Consider the following 20,678-nt stretch of genomic DNA (forward strand, 5'->3'; position numbering starts at 1 on the left):
GTCATATCATGTACTATCATTTGTGTTTTTCAATTTCCATTTATCACATAAAATGTATATTAAAGTAGAATATTGTAACACATAAATATATGATTATTATTTCATAAATCATAAAATCAATTAATTTTATTAACACATTTTTAAAGAACTTAATAGTTAGAATGAATATCTTAAATTTTATTTAATTCTCACAGTGTTTTGATTGCCAGATAGTAGTGACTGTCATTGGCAATTAATTCAGAAACTACAATGAATTTTAAAAATTTATTTATGCAGTTCTTTGATATTGGAATTCCTACTTTATGCAAACACAAAAACTTATAACCAAATCAAAGTAAAGAACAGGATACTAATCTGCTACTGTAATCCAAATGAAATGCTTCTCAGTCTCAGGTGACACTTTGTTTGTATTATATCCGGTTTCAAGCACCACAGTCATGATGTGCATACATTTTGTTGAAAACAATGGAAAAAAAATATGTGTGCAGCATTCTGTAAGTGTAATATCTAACTTTAGGTGGTTATGAACATGTTTATTAGCCTGCCTTTTTCATAAGAAAATATTTAACACCTGTGTTCAAGAATCAGCATTCCTTGGAAGGAAATCTCTCTTCAGTTATGTACAAAACCACAATTTGAGGTACATACAATCCTTAAATAAATTTCCATAACATATTTCATTCAGAAATGTCTATAAAGTGAGTGGCAAGCATCACATATATAAGACATCAATTTTCACAACCAAAGATTGTGTGTCACCATCCTCGGGTAGAAGTGAAGAAATACCTTCACAAAACTAAAGTCTTCATTTTGACATCAAATGTATTGGAAAATTAACAATACTTATGATAATGAACATAAACTGTCTATCAGATATAAGTCCATTAATTGTGAAGTACCTTGGTGTACCCAGAATGCTGACTTATTCTCCATATATAATTCTAGAAAGTAAAATATCATTATCTGAAGAAACTTTAAAAATAAATAATATTACATTTACTATATATCAAATTAGAGATTGGCATTTGTCCTTTGCAAGAAGACTCATGAAGGAAATGATTAATGAAAACTCTGGTATGTTAACCATTCTGAAATGGAAAGCCACATGTCTATCAAAATATCATCATCACAAAAGAGAGTTGATAGGTTAAAAGAAAATAAGTGTGTGTGTGTGTGTGTGTGTGTGTGTGTGTGTGTGTGTGTGTGTGTATTGATTGAGTAGAAAATATTTGGTAGTGGATCTCAATGGACTTGAGGCAATGTGTATTTCCTCCAAATTCACAGAAAACTTAAGAAACTAAATTTAAAAATCAATAAAGTTATGTAGGTCTAGACAAAAAATATTGAGGGATTCATACTTCAGAAACAGTCATACTTCTAATGGTTATCTCTCTTTACTCCCTTATTTAATGAAGCCAAAGAAGCCAGTCTCAGTAAAGAATTATGGGACATCTATGTGAAAATGTCTGCTGCGTATGGAATGCCAAGAGAAAATATACAAGATATCCTCAAAAACAGTAAATGATTGTGTTTCATAATGAGAATATTGATCTGAAATAAGAGAAAATAATGAAATTTCTTGATTTCCATTTCCATTCTTGAAAAAAAGAAATAAAATTATTGAGTACATGAATAGCATTTTGAACTTTGTATATCTTATACTTCACAGACGCCTGTCCTCAATGAAGCTATGGATTTCGTGAGTTAAATAAAATAAAAATCTTTGTCTGTCAGAATTCAATATAATAAACAAAACAACCATTTAATAAAAATATTCTATCCAGAGAAAATAAACAAGTATATTATGGGAAAACTTTTACAATACTACAAAAAAATGGAGAAACATTAAAACATCAGTAAAAACAAAACTAAACCTGAAATCATTAAGAAAAAAACCTGACATATTTTAAAGTTCATAGAGTTCTACAGTCTCTTTTATTTATTATGTATGAGATGTAACTAGAAAAAATAAAATTGATTGAGGGACTGCAACCACTTCATTTCAAGGCAAAGTGAAGAAATATCCTGAGCAATGAATCATTAAATATGATGAACACATATGCTTAAGTGTTGAATATGCTACACTGACTAGACATAACAATTCACAATCTAAAGGGGATTTGAATCCATGAAACTTCCATATATATTTTTCTGTACTAAATTTTATTGTTTTCATGAAAGATGCATACTCAAGCACTTGATAAAATAAGGTTTCTTATATCTAAAATCATCAGAATTGTGCAAATATTAAATCTTTAATCTATCCCTATGATCAAATTTCTGCTCAAAGATTCCATCATTCCACACTTCATCTCTCAAACATGGATTTCTGTATGTTCTATAATACTTACTTTATACATTTGCATTTAATATATTTCCATTGATGTTTCTAATTTGAAATTTTTAATTTCACAGGTTTTGAGATTGATACAACTTGCTACATATCTGTCCCTGACATCTAATTTACAAATTTAAAGGTGGACGCATCTTTCTCTCTCAATTATGCATTCATCTTTGTCGTGTAGTTCAGATTCTTCACATTGCTCTTTCCTCAAGTTTCTCCCCTTGCCCTGTTTAGTAGAATTATCTTTCTCTGTGAATTAATGTATAAATTTCACCTACTGGCATAAACTTTTAAAAATTTATTGTGTTATTTACATCCTCAGTATGGAACTCTTTTCTTGTATGAATTTGTTTATAGAGTGTGTGTGAATGGCAATGTTTGTACAGTCTTTGTGTGCATTTATATCAAGGTGTTTGGTGCAGTACAAGCATAAAATCTGGGTTTGATTTTTTCCTATCTACCTTCATCTGGGTGCTAGGCATCAAAATCAGATTGTCAAACTTAAGAATCCAAAGCCATTCCTGGGCAGTTTTAGGATATGCCTTTAATCTCAGCACTCAGAATGTAGATCCAGGAGGATCTCTGTGAGTTCAATGCCAGCCTGGTCTACAGAGTGAGATCCTGGACAGGCACCAAAACATCCCAGAGAAACCCTGTCTCAAAAAACAAACAAACAAAAGAATCCAAACCTTTACACACTGGACTATCTTTTTGGTCTTATGTCACATTTTAATTCAAACAAATTTTCTGATTAACTGAGCCATGCACAATATTGGCTGCACTACAATATTTACATGGAAAATTGTGTGTGTATTTTTGTGTTTAATGAGAAATTCATACCAAATGAACTTCCAAACTTAAATTGCTCATTTTTTAAAGACTTCAAATTAAAATATAAATCAATTAAAGCTTAGTGCCTGGCACTAATGGAATTAAGCTATGTGATTTGATCCAGCAAAACAGGATCTGTGTTCCATGAACAAATGATGAAATATTCTGTAACCATGTCAACTAAATGGAAGAAGTAAAATATACAAAACAGGAGTCATGGGTTGCACCTAGGGTCTAATATTTCCAAAGTAATGAGCTCTAGCCCAGCAATACAGAACCTGATATGCAGATATTCCTACAGATCTAGCCTTAAATCCAATTAGAAAACTATAGTTTTCTATGATAAAATCCAAATATTACAAAAGTAAGTGCATCTTGTCAGGGGTGAGTGTAGTAGCATTCAGGATCAAGTGCTAAGTAAGACCATAAATTTTCTTTCTACTCTTAAGTAATGTTACATACCATCTAGTAAGATGTTATTTAGCAATCCCATGAGTGTCTATCAACTTCCTTCAATTATGATTAGTTTGGGGTCAATATCTACTTACCTTCCTTCCCACAGACCCCCAACTTCTGCATAAAATTTCAGTAGATGTTTATCAACTACACTTTCTTATCTGTTGTATATCACTATGTCCATTAACTGAATGAGTTTTGTGGCTTAATGATGTTAGAATTTCTTCATTCTCCCTCAAACATTCAATATGTTGGTTAATTAATCAATGGGCATTTCATTTCCCCTCTCACATTGTTAATTCAATACTCTAATCTGTTTTTTTTAAATTTTCTATTGCCAATATATTTCTTTGTCTACTGTTCCCTATGTGTTAAGCTACTTACCCTCAGTGGGCAGTTTCTAGAGGAGACTCATTTAACTCCAGAATAAATGTGCAAAATAAAAATATTGAAACCTAGTGTCTACATATGAGTCTATAATTAGAGTAGCTCACAAGTCCATAGTCAAAGATATTTTATTTGGGGTTCACTCAATAGTAATTGCAAACAGAAATTTTAATTTGACATGATAATGATTATTATCAGTCTTAACTGCTATTTTAAATGACATGTAATTTTTAAGAGGACACAAACTCAAAGGCATTTGACTAAATATATCTTCTCATCTTGACTCAGCCCACAAGATATTGAGTAATAAAGAAATTTCATAATGCCCCACTGAAAGGCATCTATGGAATCACACTACAGTCTGGGGTACTATTTTTCTTGATCCACAGAATGTTGAGAAAATTAACCAACTTCAAGAGATATAACCACTGTTTTTATCCAGTTTCTGGCATAAACCCTCCTAAAATTCCTCAAAGAACTCTTTTGAAACCTCTTTGAGTACATCACTACAAATGTTTTGTAGCTTTTGTATTTTGGTCATTTGTGTTCACATCAATTTAAATGAAAGCCTTCATGGTACAGTGTTGTGTAAATAATGGCTGACTGATGACGTAGAGAAAGAACCTGTGGGAAATTTAGTTCTTAGGATACAGAGAAAAGCCCTGTGGAAAATATAGTTCTGAAGATGAGGAGAAAGCACTGTGGGAAACGTAGTTCTGAAGCAATAGGGAATGTCCATTGTGGGAGATGTAGTTCAGATGACACAGAAAATTCCCTTTGTGAAATGTAGTTCTGATGATGTAGAGAAAAGAACTGTCAGAAATGTAGTTCTGATGATGTAGAGGACCACACTGTGGGAAAGGTAGCTCTGACCACACAGAGAAAGTCATTGTGGGAAATGTAGTTCTCATGACACTGTGCTGGCTTTACATTTCATCTAGATTCCTTCTTTTGCTGGGATGAAAAATTCAAATAAAAATCAACTCAGCAGGATGATGTTTATTTAATATTCATAGTAATAGGGTGTATTAGACTTAAACGTCCAGGTCAGAGTCCATTATTGGGGAAAGTTAAAGCTGGAAATGGAAGCGAGGTCTCCTTGCTCTCTCAGGATGCTATTTCCTCCCTGGAGAATCCAAGTTCTATGGAGGAGGCTCCTGGCTGTCCATGTCTCTGGTCACTCAAGCTCATCTTTCACTCACAATCTTTTATCTGTCTTTTAATGTATTATTAATATACTTATTAATATAATATTATTAATGTATTACTAATGTCAACATGTCAGATGGTGGAGCCCAGTCCCATGTGATCCGAGTATCTTGCTTTCTCTCGCAGTCCAGGCCCTCCTGCCTGGGCGATGGTGCCATGTGCCATGAGAAAGGTCCTTGAACCCTTGTCACAATCAGGTCAGTTCTTGGATTGTGTCAATAAATCACAGTCAGGGCCGTTCTTCATAAAAATGACAATACACCAAGCTGATAAGAAAAAATTAATGGATTTAGAGTTTTTTGAACTGAAATTAAATTTTTTAATTTTTTTGAAGTTAAATGTTATGACATTGAATAATAATGCTGTAGATAGCACGTCTTTAAATTGACCACGTGCATACCCCATCATTTTCATAAAGATTTATTAATTTCATTTTATGAATGAATGCATGTGTTACATGAACTAGTAGCAGAGTTTGGCTTCAAGCACTGTTGCATAGTTTCCATGAGGATCCCTAACGTGAATACTAAACAACAAGCTTCTAAAATTGAAAGAATCATTTTAAATCTTCAACAGTTTCTTTATACCATTCAAATAAAGAAAATATGTGCAAATTTCCTTTAGCATGTGTGTTCCTGATATGATCTTTCATAAATATAAGGATATGGATGTCAGAGAATGTGGCCATGATTTGACCATGTGTAGTTCATAGGATTCTTTTAAACCTGCAAGGTCGATTCCCCAGCTAATTTTATGCTGCACTTCAACCTCAGATTACGAGGTAAGAAAATATTCTAAGCACAAAACCACATGGCCAATCTCGGTGCCTGCAAACGTCCATAAAATTAGAACCAGGTATGGAGAGATTGCTGAGTGGTTAGACTTCCTGTTGCTTCCAAGACACAGAACTCTCAGCTTCCTTTCAAGCACCATGACAGTCTGCAGGCTGGCGTGCTCCCCACCATGATGAAAAATGTAAATAAGCCATCCTAACTGAATATATTAATTTATTTAGTATATTTCCATTGTATAAATGTAAAATTCATATTCCTTAATGTTAAACTCAAGGATGATTTTGTGACCACAGAAAGGTCACATAGCAGAGGAGAGAATCAGTGATGTGTGATTCATCAAGGCACGTAATTTGTCTGCGGCGCATCTGTGATAGTGTTAAAATATGCATATGAAAATTGTAATCTTCATTGTTTACAAAGTAACAAGCTCTACTCATTACAATTGGCCTCTTTACACAAGCTTAGAAATCATGGTAGAGCTTTCCCCCTTTGGAACATTCAGTTCACCATTAAGTCCAATAGCAGAGTGAATATCAGAGGTTATTGCTCAGAACCTATGAATTTCTAATGATGCAAATAATAACATAAATTGGCAATTTAAAAATCGATGTTTGAAATTTCATCTCCTTTATACAGCAGAGGATCCAAGAGTACAGTCTCATCATTGTCATTAAAAGTTATATAATGTGTTTCCTCGTGTATTTGACAATAAGTCACATCACACCAGACTTCCCTGAATGAAAATGTCATTGACAAAATGTAACAGTGTCAATCTAAGTCCTGGACTGACTGCCAAACAGGATACTCTAACAAATAAACAAGCCTCCAAAATGAACCACAATTTATATCATATTCGATCCACGAATGGAAACAGATGAAGTGTGATTTCATTGATATCCTCTGTAACAACTGAAATAAGGATCATTTCTCAAGAAGCTGTAAACCGAGACATAGAAAAATGAAAATTCTTCTGTTAACAGCTGTCATCAGCTTTGCTTGCACAGAAGAAGTACTTAATATTGGTTAAATTATTTTTCCTAAAGCAGAGCAACTTACAATATTGTCGTAGACACTGAAACAATGCTCATCAATCAGTCTAAAGCTGCAGTTGTATTCACAGTAATTCTATCCACCAGAGAAAATGGATTTAACATCTTGTAGTTTTAACAATGCTTGAGATATTAATAATTCACTACAAATATATGGTTTGTGTATTTGCATGGTTATACATGAAAGACATTGTGATAGTATGATTTTTATAATTTTTTTAGAAAATATAGCACAATGCATGTATAGGATTATTCAAAAAATATGCATTCAATTTCTCCTCCTCTCTAAAAATGACATACAAGTTTGAATGGACATTTTAATTAATTTAATAATTAAGGTTATATTGCTGAAATCTGTCTGTAGCAAGACCTTCTGTTGGATTTACTGAAAACACAATCATAAATTTAAAAATATATTATAAAAAATGTATTTTAATAAGGTTAGGTATAACATGTAGGTTCCTGTTCAGAAATGACATTTTGTGTCAAAACTTACAGTAAATAAAATTTATTTGTGGGGAAATGCTGGTAATGATAATGTAATACTTTGCTTTTGTGTCATTTGCTAGTACTGTGGTAACCCTTCTTTGCTGACTGGGAATTTTCAGAAAACCCCCTATGTGCATATTCTAAAGTAGTTTAATTTTCTCCTCGTTTCAACCTAAGTGTTGACTGGATGACTTCAATTATAAAATAATCATTAACTTCAGAGTCCTTTCTTATTGCTCTTGCTAATACTGTAAGTGCTTATATTTCATTGGATGTATACTCATATTTCTTTGCTCTGACAAACAAACTATTATCTCTTCATGTTTCTGGATATTTGGCAATAGATGAAACTTTTCTCAATACGATTGTTAGCCAGAACTTGGATGCTTGGAAAGACCACATGGTTTAGGGCGGTGACTGAGGAGATACCATAGATGTAGATTTACATAAAAAGGGGTGCTTTAACTCCTTTAACATGTGAAAAAATTCCGAAATAATTGATTGATTTAATTTTTCAGTTGAAAGTACATGTCAGATCAGGATTATGGTTATGATGCAAAGTGCCAATATTTATAATTTGATTATGTATTCATCATTAATTTGATATATTACAATTTGATTATACATTATAATATATCATAAATATATTATATATTTATATTAATTTGATTATGAATTGTAAGGACATGGCTATTGATTCTACATCAAATTCTATCTTCCTGAACTAAATATTTTAATAAATATATATTAAGCTGGAATAAAGGAAATCATTCAGTGCACAAAATCATGCCATGTGAAAGTTGGATTAATAGAGGTGGGAACTATGCTGAAAATTATTTGAATGTGACTTCTGATATCTTATAAATAATTCAATAAAACACAATATCCAAGATATTTTAATATATTGTGACTTATATATAAAATGCATTCCTCAAGAAGCTTAATTCTTTCTTTCTGTCTCATGAAGTCTATGACAATTGAAATGAACACTTTTGAAATTCAGCAGGGCTGTTTCCAAAAAAGCACCTGTCAAAAAATCTCGGGGTGGCATATTTGAATTCAAAGAACTCTGTCTATCATCAAAATAAATGTTTCTTTCATGTTATTTATTTTAGGTGTAATTAAGACTTTGATATAGTTAGGTATTATTTTCAACTCTTCTTGTTTCTCATTGTTATAATTATTTTGTCTGTTAATTTAGAGTTTTGTTATTATCCTTAACTTGCTTTTGTCAATTTTCATAGGAGAATATATGATCAATATAAATATGAATATGTGCAAATGCACATCATATCAGAAAAGTTCATTTTATTATTTTCTTTAATTTTATATTTTTAAACATTTATCAAATATGCACAATTTTTCATTAATTTAAATTAGATTATTTTATCATAAAATGCATTCTGATTATAGTTTCCCTCCCCTCTACTCCTATCAGTTCCTCTCCATCTCCTCTTCATTCTGCAACCACAACATTTTGATCTCTTCCTAGAAAAGTAGAGGCTTTTAAGAGATAACTGAGCATAACAAAATAAAGCATAGTAAGATGGAGCAAGAAATATCTTTTCAGTTTTATGACATGACAAACCAAGTGAAGAAAAAGTGTCCCAAATGCAGATAACTTGGGTTTCAGATGGCATAAATCTTTCTTCCAATAATTTTAAAGTAATTAATGATATGTCCATATTTCAAAATTTTACATTTATCTTCTACTTGTTCCTTCCAAATCCACCATTGCTCATCTCCACACATATCTTTTTCCTCATTTTGTTAATATTTCTGTTTTCTTAAGACTATCAATCCAATTAGCACTGCCTATGTGTGTATGACAGAGACATAATATCCTACAGTGAGGGAAAAGTCCAACACCAGACCAAGAAAGAGACTGAATCTCACTTCAGCTGCAGACATCAATGACCAATACCTTTTCAGCTAGGAACTGTGCTTCAGATTTTTTTTTTTTGCCATTTGTATGCTGTCATTAAAACTCTCTATCTCCTGTTATCAGGCAATATTAATCAGATTTTTACATTTTTAGTTCCTAATTTTTTATTTCTTTGTAAATTAGACAAACTAGTCTGTTGGATGAGTGTCCAAGAAAAATGGTCTCTTTCTCTGGTTTCTCTGACTCTCCACTCTACTGGGGATGTTCTTCATTCCAAGATTGATTTTTCCATATCCTGCCTTCAAAGTTTCTCATTTTTTCAAGAATTCGGACATTATTATTCAGGCACACTGAGCACCCATAACCTAGGAGAAAACATGCATTATCTGTGGGCTACTAGAAATGATTCGACCAAGTATTCACAGTGAATTTGTTCATGCTTGTCCCCAAATTTTTATTTAACAATCTATATTTTGTGGAATCTGAGTGCTCTTTGGTGCACTTCTGTTGAAAACCATTTTACTTATATATACATATATAAATTATATATTATAAATTTAGTTTATATTTTATTAATTTATATTCATATTATATTTAATTAAATTTAATAGTGTATATGAATTGTATATTATAAATTTAATTTATATTTGTCATATTTAATTAAATTTAATTATGTGTATAAATAATATATTATTTTAATTAATATTTAATTTATATTTTTATTAGATTTAATTAAATTTCATTAAGTATATAAGAGCTGAAATGCTGTGGTAGGAATTGCTTAACTCAGAAAGTTTACTTTGACTGATACAGAATCAAGTTATGAGAATGTGGGGAACATTATTTAGTCAAACGACTATAACTTTATACCATGGATTGTATTGCACAGAAATAGATTTTTCTCGATGAAGCTTCTTTAAACACATTTTATTCGGCTTAATACTTTTTTTTTGCTTTTTAAATTTTTATTTATTTATTTATTTATTTTATTTTACAACACCATTCAGTTCCACATAATAGCCACAGATTCCCCTGTTCTCCCCTCTCGCCCCCTCCCCTCCCCCCAGCCCACCCCCCATTCCCACCTCCTCCAGATCAAGGTCTCCCTCGAGGGCCAGGATCGACCTGGTAGACTCAGTCCAGGCAGGTCCAGTCCCCCCTCCCAGACCAAGTCAAGCGTCCCTGCATAAGTCCCAGGATTCAAACAGCCAACTCATGTAAGGAGCCCAGGCCCCGGCACCAACGCACAGCTGCCTCCCAAACAGATCAAGCCAAATAACTGTCTCACCCATTCAGATCCAGCCGGGGTCTCCCCAGCCCTTGGTTCATCCCCGTGCTTTATCCAACCCTGGTTTCAACAATTCTTGCTCATATAAACCCTCCTCCTTCTCATTAATTAGACTCCCAGCGCTCCACCCGGGGCCCAGCCGTGGATGTCCGCATCCAGATTCCCCAGTCCTTGGATGGGGTTTATGGCACAACTAACCGGGTGTCTGGCCATCCCATCACCAGAGTAGGTCAGTTCCTGCCATCTCTCGACCATTGCCAGCAGTCATTTGTGGGGGTATCTTTGTGGATCTCCGTGGGCCTCCCTAGCTCTCTCCTTCCTCCCCTTCTCATGTGGTCTTCATTTACCATGGTCTCCTATTCCTTGTTCTCCCTCTCTTTTCTTGATCCAGCTAGGATCTCCCACTCTCTTTCCCTCGACCATTGCCCTTCATTGTTCCCACTCATGACCAGGCTGTTCATGTAGATCTCATCCATTTCTCCATTTCGTGTCTTTTTTGGGGTCTCGTTTTCCAGGTAGCCTCACTGGTGATGTGAGTAGCAGTCCAGTCATCCTTGTTCCACATCTAGCATCTTCCTATGAGTGAGTACATACCATATTTGTCTTTCTGAGTCTGGGTCACCTCATTCAGGATGATTTTTTCTAGATCAATCCATTTGTCTGCAAACGGTATGATGTCATTGTTTTTCTCTGCTGAGTAGTATTCCATTGTGTATATGTGCCACAATTTCTTTATCCATTCTTCAGTTGAAGGGCATCTAGGTTGTTTCCAGGTTTTGGCTATTAAAACAATGCTGATATGAACATAATTGAGCAAGTGCTCTTGTGGTATGATTGAGCATTTCTTGGGTATATGCCCAAAAGTGGTATAGCTGGATCTTGGGGGAGATTGATTCCCAATTTTTTAAGAAAGCACCATAATGATTTCCAAAGTGGTTGTACAAGCTTGCATTCCCACCAGCAGTGGAGGAGAGTTCCCCTAGTTCCACAACCTCTCCTGCATAAAGTGTCTTCAGTGTTTTTGATCATAGCCACTCTAACAGGCGTAAGGTGGTATCTCAGAGTTGTTTTGATTTGCATTTCCCTGATGATTAGGGATGTTGAGCAATTCCTTAAATGTCTTTCAGCCATTTGGGTTTCCTCTGTTGAGAATTCTCTGTTTAATTCTAAAGCCCATTTCTCAATTGGACTGTTGGTCATTTTGATGTCTAATTTCTTGAGTTCCTTATATATTCTGGATATCAGTCCTCTGTCACACGTGGGGTTGGTGAAGATCTTTTCCCATTCTGTAGGCTGTCGCGTTGCCTTGTTGACCGTATCCTTTGCTCTACAAAAGCTTCTCAGTTTCAAGAGGTCCCATTGATTGATTGTTTGTCTCAGTGTCTGCGCTACTGGTGTTATATTTAGGAAGAGATCTCCTATGCCAATGCGATCAAGACTACTTCCTACTTTCTCTTCTAGCAGGTTCAGAGTAGCTGGATTTATGTTGAGGTCTTTGATCCACTTGGACTTAAGTTTTGTGCACGGTGACAGATATGGATCTATTTGCAGCCTTCTACACGTTGATATCCAGTTATGCCAGCACCATTTGTTGAAGATGCTTTCTTTTTTCCATTGTACAATTTTGGCTTCTTTGTCAAAAATTATATGTCCATAGGTGTATGGGTTAATGTCAGGGTCTTCAATTCGATTCCATTGGTCCACGTGTCGGTTTTTATGCCAATACCAAGCTGTTTTTATTACTGTAGCTCTATAGTAGAGCTTGAAGTCAGGGATTGTGATGCCTCCAGAAGTTGTTTTATTGTACAGGTTTCTTTTAGCTATCCTGGGTTTTTTGTTTTTCCATATGAAGTTGAGTATTATTCTTTCCAGGTCTGTGAAGAATTGTGTTGGTATTTTGATGGGGATTGCATTGAATCTGTAGATTGCTTTTGGTAAGATTGCCATTTTTACTATGTTAACCCTGCCTATCCATGAGCATGGGAGATCTTTCCATTTTCTGACATCTTCTTCAATTTCTTTTTTCAGGGACTTAAAGTTCTTGTCATATAGGTCCTTCACTTGCTTGGTTAGTGTTAGCCCAAGGTATTTTATGTCATTTTTGGCTATTGTAAAGGGTGATGTATCTATAATTGTCTTCTGAGCTTCTTTGTCCATTGTATATAGGAGGGCTACTGATTTTTTTGAGTTGATCTTGTATCCTGCTATGTTGCTGAAGGTGTTTATAAGCTTTATCAATTCCTGGGTGGAATCTTTGGGGTCACTCAAGTATACTATCATGTCATCTGCAAATAGGGAAAGCTTGACTTCTTCCTTTCCAATTTGTATCCCCTTAATCTCCTTATGTTGTCTTATTGCTCTGGCTAGAACTTCAAGTACTATATTGAATAAGTATGGGGAGAGTGGACAGCCTTGCCTCGTTCCTGATTTTAGTGGAATTGTTTTGAGTTTCTCTCCATTTAATTTGATGTTGGCTGTTGGTTTGCTATATATTGCCTTTATTATGTTTAGGTATGTTCCCTGTATTCCTGATCGCTCCAAGACTTTTATAATGAAGGGGTGTTGGTTTTGTCAAATGCCTTTTCTGCATCTAGTGAGATGATCATGTGGTTTTTTTCTTTGAGTTTGTTTATATGGTGTATTACGTTGATGGACTTTCGTATGTTGAACCACCCTTGCATCCCTGGGATGAAGCCTACTTGATCATGGTGGATAATTGTTCTGATGTGTTCTTGGAGTCTGTTTGCCAATGTTTTATTGAGTATTTTTGCATCAATGTTCATGAGGGAGATTGGTCTGTAGTTCTCTTTCTTTGTTGTATCCTTGTTTGGTTTAGGAATCAGGATAATTGTAGCCTCATAGAAGGAGTTTGGTAATGTTCTTCTGTCTCTATTATGTGGAACAATTTAGAGAGTATTGGAATTAACTCTTCTTTGAAGATCTGGTAGAATTCTGCGCTGAAACCATCTGGTCCTGGGTTTTTTTTGGTTGGGAGACTTTTAATGACTGTTTCTATTTCCTTAGGGGTTATTGGGCTATTTAAATAGTTTATCTGGTCTTGATTTAACTTAGGTATGTGGTACTTATCCAGAAAAATGTCCATTTCTTTTAGGTTTTCCAGTTTTGTGGAGTAGAGGTTTTCAAAATATGACCTTATAATTCTCTGGATTTCCTCAATGTCTGCAGTTATGTCCCCCTTTTCATTTCTGATTTTGTTGATTTGGATTCTCTCTCTCTGTCTTTTGGTTAGTTTGGATAAGGGCTTGTCTATCTTGTTGATTTTCTCAAAGAACCAACTCTTTGTTTCATTAATTTTTGTACTATTCTCTTAGTTTCTAATTTATTAATTTCACCTCTCACTTTGATAATTTCCTGGCGTCTATTCTTCCTGGGAGACTTTGCTTCTTCTTGTTCTAGAGCTTTCAGGTGTGCTGTTAAGTCACTAGTGTGAGATTTCTCCAACTTCTTTATGTGGGCATTTAGTGCTATGAATTTCCCTCTTAGCACTGCTTTCATAGTGTCCCATAAGTTTGGGTATGTGGTGTCTTCATTTTCATTGATCTCTAGGAAGTCTTTAATTTCTTTCTTTATTTCTTCCTTAACCCATTGGTGATTCAGTTGAGCATTATTCAGTTTCCATGAGATTGTAGGTTTTCTGTAGTTTTTGTTGTTGTTGAAATCTAACTTTAAACCATGGTGGTCTGATAGAACACAGGAGGTTATTCTAATTGTTTTGTATCTGTTGAGATTTGCTTTGTGGCCAAGTATGTGGTCGATTTTAGAGAAAGTTCCATGGGGTGCTGAGAAGAATGTATATTCTTTCTTGTTAGGATGGAATGTTCTGTAGATATCTATTAGGTCCAATTGGGTCATGACATCAGTTAAGTCCTTTATTTCTCTGTTAAGCTTCGATTTGGGAGATCTGTCCAGTGGTGAAAGTGGGGTGTTGAGATCTCCCACTATTAATGTGTGGGGTTTTATATGTGGTTTAATCTTTAGTAATGTTTCTTTTACATATGTGGGTGCCCTTGTGTTTGGGGCATAAATGTTCAGAATTTAAACTTCATCTTGGTGGATCTTTCCTGTGATGAGTATGTAATGTCCTTCTTTATCTCCTTTGATTGATTTTAGTTTGAAGTCTATTTTGTTGGATATCAGGATGGTACCCCTGCTTGTTTCTTGAGACCATTTGATTGGAAAGTCTTTTCCCAGCCTTTTCTTCTTAGGTAGTGTCTGTCTTTGAATTTGAGATGTGTTTCTTGTATGCAGCAGAAAGTTGGGTTCTGCTTTCGTATCCATTCTGTAAGTCTATGTCTTTTTATAGGTGAATTAAGTCCGTTGATATTAAGGGATATTAATGACCAGTGATTCTTCATCCCTGTTATTTTTGGTGGTAGTGTGTGTGTACTTCCCTTCTTTGTGGTTTACTGTTGTGACTTTATCTATTGCCTGTGTTTTCGAGTGTGTATCTGACTTCCTTCGGTTGGAATTTTCCTTCTAGTGCTTTCTGTAGGGCTGGGTTTGTGGATAGGTATTGTTTAAATCTGGCTTTGTCTTCGAATGTCTTGTTCCTTCCTTCTATGATGATTGAAAGTTTTGCTGGGTATATTAGTCTGGGCTGAGATCCATGGTCTCTTAGTGTCTGCATTACATCTGACCAGGTTCTTCTGGCTTTCAAAGTCTCCATTGAGAAATCGGGTGTTATTCTGATGGGCTTACCTTTATAGGTCACTTGGCCTTTTTCCTTGGCTGCTCTTAATATTCTTTCTTTATTCTGTACATTTAGTTGTTTAATTATTATGTGTCGAGGGGACTTTTTTGGGGGGTCTAGTCTGTTTGGTGTTCTATAGGCTTCTTGTATCTTCATAGGCATTTCCTTCTTTAAGTTGGGAAAGTTTTCTTCTATAATTTTGTTGAAAATATTTTCTGTGCCTTTGAGTTGGTATTCTTCACCTTCTTCTATCCCTATAATTCGTAGGTTTGGTCTTTTCATGGTGTCCCAGATTTCTTGGACATTTTGGTTCATGACTTTGTTGGCTTTAGTGTTTCCTTCGACTGATGAAACTATTTCTTCACTGTATCTTCAATGCCAGAGAGCCTCTCTTCCACCTCTTGCATTCTGTTGGTTATACTTGCATCCGAAGTTCCTGATCTTTTACTCAGGTTTTCTATTTCCAGCATTCCCTCTGTTTGTGTCTTCTTTATTTTTTCAATTTCCCTTTTCAGTTCTTGGACTGTTTCCTTTGTTTGTTTCATTGCTTTATCATGATTTTCTTTCAGTGCTTTATTGTTTTCTTCCAGGACTTTATTGTTTTCTTCTAATTTGTTTGCCCTTTCCTCCAGTTGTTTACAGCGTTCTTCCAATTTTCTTGTCTTTTCCTCTACACAAGCCTCTACCTTCTTCATGAAGTTACTCATAAGGCTACTTTCTTCTGCTTCTTCCAATTTTTGGTGTTCAGGTCTAGATGTTGGAGGCGGGCTAGGTTCTGGTGATGCTGTATTGCTCTTCATTTTGTTGTATGTACTTTTGCCTTGACGTCTGCCCATCTCCTTGTGGTTCCTTCTTGGTCTTATCATTGTACTTTTTTCAGTAAGAGCTGACAGATTCAGGAAGACTCTCTCTCTTGTCCAAAAGGGACTTCTCTTGTCCAGCTCTCTGGTCCAGAAGGGAAGTCGGGGGCAGGCTCTGGTCCAGAATGGCAGTCAGGGACAGGCTGGGAGCTGGGGGCCGGGGCTGCCGGGGGGCTTGGAAAAGGGGATCCCTCCTGGTGGTGCTAGAAGGGGAGCTGCCCAGTGGCCAGAACCTGGTGCCAAGTTGGGCAGGTCTTCCCGGAGTGGCTGGTGCCCAGGGATGGGGTCCGGGTTGGACCCAGGTACTCACCTCTGGTCCAGAAGGGAAGTCGGGGGCAGGATGGGAGCTGGGGGCAGGTCTCTAAGTCTCAGGAAGTGGCTGGGGTCTCGGGCAGATGGGCATGGGGGCAGGGTGCGGAGATTGCAGGGGCTGCCTGGGGGCTTGGAAAAGGGGATCCCTCCCAGTGGGGCTAGAAGGGGAGCTGCCTGGTGGCCAGAACCTGGTGCCAAGTTGGGCAGGTCTTCCCGGAGTGGCTGGTGCCCAGGAATGGGGTCCGGGTTGGTCCCAGGTACTCACCTCTGATCCAGAAGGGAAGTCGGGGGCAGGATGGGAGCTGGGGGCCGGTCTCTAAGTCTCAGGAAGTGGCTGGGGTCTCAGGCAGATGGGCATGGGGGGGCACCAGTGGTTTTGTGTGCTGTGTTATGAATGCTGCTGCAGGGAGCTGAATAGGGAGCATCAGTGAGCTGGAAAACGACAACATGGTGAGTGAGAGGCTGCCATCCCCAGACTGGTACTAGCAGTCGTGTGAATCATGCGAGCCAGTATGTTCAGTCCTCTCCTGGCTGGCTGGGTGCATGTGGCCAGATGCAGAGTTTGTCATGTCCTTGCCTGGTCCTGCATGATCCTGCATGGTCCTGTTTGTCATTCATGCTCCAGTGTGTTTCTGCCTGGCCCTTGTGGTCTTTGCAATTTCTGTGGCCGGCTATTACCCTTTACATAACTTCACTCCACAAGCAGCATCTGTGTAGAGAATCAGGAGTGGGGCTGTGCTTTGAAATATCCTTGTTGACATCACTGTGAAATGCTGGTGCCCTTAGTGCTTATGTTGTTGCTATAGAACACAGATTTGCCAAACTCAGAACTCCCTGGTCCATCTCACATCTCCCAAAAGTTCTGCACTTTCAAATTTAACATTAAAGTTTAGGAAACAACTGGTGTTTGTGAAGGGGCCCCAAAATAGCTTGAGCACACAGCAACCATGACAGGCTTAGGGGCGTAGACATGGCTTCTGAGACAGGCTTACTGGCAGTCAACATCCAGATCCAGGAAAATCCTCAAAGGGATATCACCAGGGATCCACCCAGGGATGAAGAAATACCTCACATTCCAACCATTAGGTGGCCAGATGTCCTTGAGTCTAGCACACACCTATTTTTGTTTTACAGCTACCCCTAGACATTTGTCAGCCAATCAGCATCCTAGACCCAGGAAATCCCCTCACCCCTACCTCTGCTTTGATAAAAAAAATTCCTACCCTGCCTGGGCTCAGGGCTCTCTGCTCTCACCACTGCATTGGACAGACAGAGGGACTGAGCCCCAGAACTTGAATAAAGTTCTTTGATTTTACACATGGGATTTGGTCTCTGTGGTGGTCTTTAAGGGGTCCCTGTGATCTGGGCACAACAGAGTTAATTTTGTGGAGCTTGTAAACAGTATCTCCTGTATCAAGTAGCACTCCACTGCTAACCTGTGATGTAGAAGAGTAGAATTGATGGTAATAGAATTGATGGTATAAGGGCTTCCCAGTTCTTTGGAGACATCGAGTCACAAAGTAGAGTTTACGAAAGGGAGGGCTTCATCCCAGTATCCCAAAGATAAGTAGTATGCTAACCATACCTGTTAGAGATTAGTAAAATAAGATGATAGTGCTTGTTTCTCAGGATTAACCAGCTACATTCCCATAACAAAGGGGACAACCTTGATTAATAACCAGCAGAAAGGTCCATTCCCTCCATTAAAAACCTGGCCTCTAAATGCTTCTCCAGTGACTATTACAATGTTACAGCCAACATTAAGTCCTGGTGTGCCACAAAACTATGTTAATTTTAGAACAGGGGCATCTCTAGTCTTTTTGAAAATCAGGTTTGAGACAAGGCCTTCTATGTTGATTGAGGTGGTCTTGAACCCTGTCTATAGCATCACAGGGCATTTCCCTTGCTATCTTCCTGACTAATTAATCCTAAATCTTGGTTTATACATCTGCAGAACTATAGAGTTCTAAAATTATCAGTGGGAGTCACATAGTGGACTGTCCATTGCAGAACAGGGAAAGGATTTGTGTGTGGAGCATGGCTCCTCCCTTCAGGCCAGAAGAGGAGGAACAGTATACTGTGTTCACAGTAGGGGGAAACAGAGTAGACAATAGCTGGATCATAGACTGAAGTTGAGTGCAGTGAGCTGCAGGGGTTTCCATTACACTGAAGGATTGATGTGGCATGGTGAGTGACTTTCTCTGTAATTTCCCTGCATGCATTAGTTTTTTCCAGGTGAATGAAGACAGACAGAATTAATGGGTGCACAGTTTTGGGAGGATAGCTACTAAGTATTTAGTTTCCAATTAGCAAACACTCCCATGAAGATATGTGCAATCCTGGTTGACACAGTAAAGTTGGCTTAGAGGTTTGAGGCACAGGACATTGGCTGTAAATCTGTGTCAGCTTACAGCACTCAGCAGCTAATAATGTACATGAGACAAAGTCATACAAGTCTTACTAAAGGCATTTTCTCTAACAGGAAAGTGAATGCTCTTTTTCAACATCAGCATAGCCTATTATTCCTTCAATTCTTTTTATTATTTTAAAGTCAATTATTGGTATCATTTTAAAATTTCATTTTCTTTAAATGAATTAGTGCTCTAATGAATGTTTGTTTCTACTTCCTAATGTTTTTAAATGTCACTAAAATTTTTATTCTATTTTTAATTAAGTGTAAGTTAATTAATTAATTAATTAAGTTAACTAATTAATGTCAGTTTAAAATAGTAGTCATCCATCTGTGAATTATGACTCCCTTTGGGGGTGTCAAAAAACCCTATCACAAGGGTTGCTTAAGACCATCAGAAAACACAGTTGTTTATAGTATGATTCATAACAGTAAAAAAATTATAGTTATGGGTAGTAGTTAAAAGAATTTTATAGTTGTGGGGGTCACTACAATGTGAAGAACTGTATAAAAGGGTCTCAGAATTAGGAAGATTGAGAATCACTGGTCAAATTAATGTCTTCTCTAGCTGAGGTTTCTCTCACAATACATAATTGAAACTTGTTCAAAAATTTAATGCTTACTCTGCTGCCTAGTCTTGGAAGACAGTCTTGCAACTGCCTCCAGGCTGGGCCTAGACTGGTGTGTGAAAACAAAGAATAAAAGGATGAATGAGTTTCCTCCAATCTCTCTGACTTTTATTGGGAACTTAAAATGAAGAGGTTCTGTGCAAGAATTGAGTTCACAGATGAACAGTAAAGCCAGGTGTATTCACAGCACAGAAAGGGAGGGCCAAGAAGGAGTTTCAACTTTTTACTCTGACAGTAGTTGATATTAGCAATGAGAAGTGAGGTATTAATTTTTCATGATGTCATTGTTTTAACAGTTGAGTAATATTACATTATATAAATGTATCACATCCTCTTTTTTTTTTTTTCATTTCTTGTATTTGCTTTTAACTATTGTATCAGTTCAATCAAGATCATGCTCTCATGCTATTAGTCACATCTCATCTTTATACATTCGTCAGTTTAGGGACATCTTCACTATTTTTTAGTTACTGGCTATTATGAATAAATCCTCATACATGAACATAGTTGAGCAAGAGTTCCTAGGGTAGGATGGAACATCCTTTGAATATATGCCCAAGAGTGGTATAGCTGAGTCTTGAGGTCCATAGATGCCCAGTTTTCTGAGGAACCATGGTATTGACTTCCATGGTGCCTATATTAGTTTTCACTCCTACACACAGTGGGGTTGTGTTGCCCTTGCTTCACTTCTTCATTAGCATGACATGTCACTTGGGTTTTTCATATTTGCCATTCTGACAGGTCTAAGATGGAATCTAAAAGTAATTTTGATTCAAATATCCCTGGTGGCCAATGATTTTAAACATTTCTTCAAGTGTTTCTTGGGTATTTGACATTCCTCTGTTGAGAATTCTCTGCTTAGATCCATACTCCATTTTTTTTAAATAGTTAGATTTTCAAGGGTAGGTACATGTATTTTTCCTGGTTGCAGCTCACAAATAAATACACTGAGGCTTATATTTACAAGTGCTCAGCCTACAGCTCAAACTTGTGACTAATTAGCTCTGATAACAGAAATTAAACC

This window comes from Peromyscus leucopus, unplaced genomic scaffold (genome assembly GCF_004664715.2).
Source record: "Peromyscus leucopus breed LL Stock unplaced genomic scaffold, UCI_PerLeu_2.1 scaffold_1340, whole genome shotgun sequence".
In the NCBI taxonomy this organism is placed as follows: domain Eukaryota; kingdom Metazoa; phylum Chordata; class Mammalia; order Rodentia; family Cricetidae; genus Peromyscus; species Peromyscus leucopus.